A 6,000-nucleotide genomic window follows, 5' to 3' on the forward strand; every position below is an offset into this window, starting at 1 on the left:
TGACCTGCTTTGGGAGTCTTGCATTTGCTTGTGCTACTAGGCTGCACTGACTCCATGAACTGCTGTTTGGAAAATAGTGCTTCCAGGCTAAATAGCACATACCGTGTAACAAGTGAAATAAAGGGGCCGGTAGCCATGGAAGGTTACAAATGAAGACAAGGCTGTACAAAGGAGGTACTAGCAAGCCTATTAACCAATCAGAAGCCTGCATTTACAAAGGACAATGGTACAAGCCAATGACAAGCATGGGCAGAAAGTGGGCGGGGCTTCTCTTCCATACTCCACTACAGCAGATCGCCAGAGCAGCGCATGCGCACTGACTCAGGCGACCTACAAAGGAAAGGCCTAACCGTAAAAGGCCTATTAAAACTGAAGAAGTGATCAGTGGCTAATATTCTATATTATTAGACAGGCAGTCATCAAATTATATAGAGGTATATTTGTAAGTAGTGCCTTATAAAAAAAAAACTCATGTCTATTGGATATGTGGTGCCACCGCTCTGCTTTTTCCTAGTAACAGTCATTATCATTAAACAGTGCTGAATTTGAGCTGCCAGTTATCGGGAGAGGCATGGTGAGGTAGGGGGTATTAATCGTAATTATGTTGGGGCAACCGGCACTTCTTTTTCTGCTAAAGAGAGAGATAAGAAAAAAACCGGACCTGGAAGGATGAGGGAAACAAATAGGGAAAACCCGCCAAAACAGAGAAAAACAAGTGAGAAAATGGACAGTGAGTGTCTGGTAGTGGATTAAAGAGACGAGAGGTGAATTCAAAATGATGCAGCTGTGGTAATCGGCGCACCGACATTTAAGTACAGGCCGCCGTTTTCAGGGCAGAGCTTTGGGCGCCAGCACTCATTCAATTTAAGCACTGCCACCAAAGCTTTCCTCTCTGCCCTCACTGAATGCCACGCCTATACTCTGGCCTGCCCTTCTGGTCGGTGGCAGCATACAATGTTTCTGCTGGCCATTGGATCAGGCAGTAATGGCCATTATTTACGCTTATGATCTAGACTCCCTGTTAGGGAATAAAGCAGTCTCATTTCATTTTTGCAGATGTATATAGCGCGAACTCGGCCCGATGGTATTGGAGCGCTTTACATAAGCACCAGTTACATTACATAAAGACATTTATTTAAAAAAAAATGCTAGGCACGGGGAGATTAGGTGAATTGCCCAGAATCACAGGATGTGATGTTGACCCGAGGCGCGAACCTTATTGCCCAGAATCACAGGATGTGATGTTGACCCGAGGCGCGAACCTTGCCTTCCCAACTCCAAAGTCGGCAGTCTAGCAGTTAGACCACAACCTCTCTTCTCAGTATAGTACTGCTATATTTGGCTATGGCTGTACACAACGCGGCATCCATCACCTCTTTCCTTTCGGTTCTGTAACTTATCTGGTTATTTCAGTGTTCCACGTTCCACCCGTTTGTCCAAGACGTGTAAAAAAACAAGCATTTACAATGCAATGGTTTCGCCTTTGGAAAAGTTAGTTATTGGCATTGTAAATGACAAAATTTGTATTTGTGTTGGTTTTGAAAACAGATAAATAAATGGCATTGTCATTTACATTGCCATTAGCTTAATTTCTGCAATCACTCTGCACTCTCTAGCACTCCCTAGCACTCCCTAATCACTCTGCACTCCCTAGCACTCCCTAGCACTCCCTACTCACTCTGCACTCTCAAGCACTCCCTACTCACTCTGCACTCTCAAGCACTCCCTACTCACTCTGCACTCTCAAGCACTCCCTACTCACTCTGCACTCTCAAGCACTCCCTACTCACTCTGCACTCTCAAGCACTCCCTACTCACTCTGCACTCTCAAGCACTCCCTACTCACTCTGCACTCTCAAGCACTCTGCACTCTCAACTCCCTCTGCACTCTCCACTCCCTCTGCACTCTCCACTCCCTCTGCACTCTCCACTCCCTCTGCACTCTCCACTCCCTCTGCACTCTCCACTCCCTCTGCACTCTCCACTCCCTCTGCACTCTGCACTCTCCACTCCCTCTGCACTCTGCACTCTCCACTCCCTCTGCACTCTCCACTCCCTCTGCACTCTCCACTCCCTCTGCACTCTCCACTCCCTCTGCACTCTGCACTCTCCACTCCCTCTGCACTCTCCACTCCCTCTGCACTCTCCACTCCCTCTGCACTCTCCACTCCCTCTGCACTCTCCACTCCCTCTGCACTCTCCACTCTCCACTCCCTCTGCACTCTCCACTCCCTCTGCACTCTCCACTCTCCACTCCCTCTGCACTCTCCACTCCCTCTGCACTCTCCACTCCCTCTGCACTCTCCACTCCCTCTGCACTCTCCACTCTCCACTCCCTCTGCACTCTCCACTCCCTCTGCACTCTCCACTCCCTCTGCACTCTCCACTCCCTCTGCACTCTCCACTCCCTCTGCACTCTCCACTCCCTCTGCACTCTCCACTCCCTCTGCACTCTCCACTCCCTCTGCACTCTCCACTCCCTCTGCACTCTCCACTCCCTCTGCACTCTCCACTCCCTCTGCACTCTCCACTCCCTCTGCACTCTCCACTCCCTCTGCACTCTCCACTCCCTCTGCACTCTCCACTCCCTCTGCACTCTCCACTCTCCACTCCCTCTGCACTCTCCACTCCCTCTGCACTCTCCACTCTCCACTCCCCCTGCACTCTCCACTCCCTCTGCACTCTCCACTCCCTCTGCACTCTCTCTGCACTCTCCACTCCCTCTGCACTCTCCCTGCACTCTCCACTCCCTCTGCACTCTCCACTCTCCACTCCCTCTGCACTCTCCACTCCCTCTGCACTCTCCACTCCCTCTGCACTCTCCACTCCCTCTGCACTCTCCACTCCCTCTGCACTCTTCACTCCCTCTGCACTCTCCACTCCCTCTGCACTCTCCACTCCCTCTGCACTCTCCACTCCCTCTGCACTCTCCACTCCCTCTGCACTCTCCACTCCCTCTGCACTCTCCACTCCCTCTGCACTCTCCACTCCCTCTGCACTCTCCACTCCCTCTGCACTCTCCACTCCCTCTGCACTCTCCACTCTCCACTCCCCCTGCACTCTCCACTCCCCCTGCACTCTCCACTCCCCCTGCACTCTCCACTCCCTCTGCACTCTCCACTCTCCACTCCCCCTGCACTCTCCACTCCCTCTGCACTCTCCACTCCCCAAGAACTCGCGTTTCTCGCTCAGATATGGACAAAAAACAAAAGTACTCCCTTGGGCATCTCACCCACTCTGTGAGTTCACACATCTCCTACACAGCAGCAACCCCAGCAAATACAACATTTCTGCAGAACTGCAGCACAGAAGAAACCAAACTGCGATTATCCGAGGTCCTCCAGAGTATCCCCCTGTCCTTAACATCCTACCCACGCTCAGGGCAGAAACAGGGCCGTTTCTAGGTGATTTGCCGCCCTAGGCGAGAATTGAAAAAATGCCTCCCCGACTCTCAGCTGATAAACAGTTCTCAGTGCAGAACTGGTCATGGTGGTACTGCCATGCATGTATGCGACAGGTGTGCATGCCCTAAACACCACCTGCTCAGCCTCTAGTCCCGGACTCAGAGCAGGTGTTCATGAGGAGTTTTATTGTTGTCAGGAGACAGCAACAATTACTGGGGTCCGGGCTGGGGTACAGGTTGAGGGTGGCGAATATACTGTGCTATACATTAGCTAAAATGCACTTTCGTGAAGGGCTAGAGTGCCTTTCAAGTTTAACAGCATGGTATTGCATCTGTTTATCTAGGAGAAGTGTGTACAACAAAAGTTTGCAATATTTTCATTCAAACATGTTCTGCTTAAAGTTATTTAATCGAAGTTTGTTCAACACTGTGTTTGGTTCAATGATCAGAATGGCTTCAAAACATGACGCTTTTTTTTAAGTACATGCTCGTAAAAAACATGAACATTGTATGCAAGGAAGCGAGAGAAAATTAAATAGTGAAATACGCTATCATGCGGGGAAGCGAAAGGCTGCTTTTCAATAGTTTAAAAGCGCATCACAATTAACACCGACCTCTGAAAACATGGCTGCACTTCACCAATTCAGCTGTCGTGATTTACAAGCCAGGAACGAGAACCTTCCGTTTTTTGACAATGGAAGCACTAAGCACACATTCATTTCTATTGCTGCAGAGTGATAAGCATCCCTTTAACGGACTTTAAAATACAAAGGTTTTCAAAATTCACGCCTCAAGCTAGGGAACCCCGGGGTCAAGTGTGCTGCCGCCTGCTATTATTAATGAGTTGCACGGGTTTCTACACACCTGGAACCTGCTGCACAGTTAAAAATCGCGTACTCCTGAGAACTCACTGGCAACTTTCGTTTCCAGCGACTCCATCAGATGAGCTGGGCAAAACCACGGGGAAAAGAAAGGGCCAGGAAACAGCAGCACAGCGGGAGGGAGGAGCAGGGCATACGCACCCTTGCGGTTCCTTGCTACCGCCAAATTTCAAGGCAAACTTGCCAAAATTACTACTGCAATTACTTTTGGATAAATACAGTCTGCTGCTCACTCTGGCACTTACTTATGATCATGCAGGCTCGGCGGCATTGTCAAATGCAGTCAAGTGGTGACACCAGGGCAGGATCCCATCCACATGACCGTGCCAACTGGCGGCCGCAGCGGCGATGAGGAGCTGGCTTTCAGCCTAATTCCCTTTCCACGCCCCCCACCCCGCCGCATTTGACTCTCACCCCCCACTGACCTTAGACTATAACACCTCAACAATCAATGATAGGCCGGGCAAAGACTGACTTCAGCTACGCTCGTGTATTGGGCGGGGGTCGAGTGGCACATTCAGGTATTCTTGTTTCTCTGCCATCAGCCGTTTACCAGTGCTCGGAGCTATATTTATCTAAAGCATTCACATGGCTCAATATGCTAAATAAATAATATTTTATAGTGTGGGGCCCACGGCTGCAGCTCTTCCTCCGCTGCTGCTGGCTTTTAACTTTAAAAAAGATTTATTTTGCTGCAAAAGTAAAAAGCCAGTCGCTACGGAGGAAGAGCTGCAGCCGTGGGCCCCACACTATAAAATATTATTTAGCATATTGAGCCATGTGAATGTTTTAGATAAATATAGACCATAATGATTAGAATTACGATAAAAAGTGAAAATAACCACTGACACTTACCAGGACGGACAGCCTTCATTAATCCTAGAGGAGACATGCTGCGCAACACGCTGCTTTCTTCGGTCGTCGGCTGATGAGAAGCCCTGCAGCTGCGCAGTTCAGGGCGGGCCGCGTTAAAAAAAACAATGCTTATTGGTCCGAATGTGGGGTGGGCACACACTTGAAGATTCGTCAAGGAGGGATGGGGCGGGCTATTAATATATTTTGCAATCGTTCATTGGTAGCTCATGAGCGATTGCAAAATGTGGTGTGACAGTGATCTACGCCAAGGCAGGGACCCAGGAAGTTTGATTTTCTGGCGGTAATATGTGGCATGTAAAAAAGGAGGCGCAAAGCAGCTGCATCCAATTTGAAATGATTTTACCAGCACGTATTCACTGGCAATATCAGCTCTTCACGGGGGAGGCTCGGACCCTACTCGGAGTTTTGTGAGCAGCTCGCAGCCAATGTATACCCATATTTTATGTTGATCAGAGGCAAGAGTGTAGACCCGGCCCTGGGAAAAAAGTGCCGGTGCTAAGCACCGGCACAAATTGGTTATTGGGGTCGCGTTCAAGCACGCAAGGAACTGTATTTCACGGCGCTCTCCCGTACAGCGATTAGTTGGCGGAGGTGGTCACGTACAAAACAAGTCAGGTCCCGGGCCGCGCTGTGATTGGCTGACGTCACGGGGGTGTCCCGGGCCGGCAGCCAATCACAGCGCGGCCCGGGAATGACGTCACGGGGGTGTCCCGGGCCGGCAGCCAATCGCAGCGCGGCCCGGGACAAAGGGGCGGGGCTTAAAAAAAGCCCGAGAAACGCCCCCGAATCGCGTTTTCTCTGAGAAAGCGTGATAGACAGCCTCTGTCTTCCAATGGCTAG

The 6,000-nt window shown here is 50.3% G+C and overlaps 1 long non-coding RNA gene across 1 annotated transcript in view; it reads right to left on the reverse strand.

The window, feature by feature from the left end:
- Positions 1-5,203, reverse strand: part of LOC147674100 (uncharacterized) — a 42,991-nt gene extending 37,788 nt beyond the window's left edge. Inside the window, exon 1 of the long non-coding RNA XR_015302549.1 lies at positions 5,140-5,203. This is a non-coding gene — a long non-coding RNA (uncharacterized LOC147674100). The remainder of the gene's footprint in view (positions 1-5,139) is intronic.
- Between the last annotated feature and the right edge of the window lie 797 nt (positions 5,204-6,000).

This window comes from Lissotriton vulgaris, chromosome 12 (assembly GCF_964263255.1).
Source record: "Lissotriton vulgaris chromosome 12, aLisVul1.2, whole genome shotgun sequence".
NCBI classification, from domain to species: Eukaryota; Metazoa; Chordata; class Amphibia; order Caudata; family Salamandridae; genus Lissotriton; species Lissotriton vulgaris.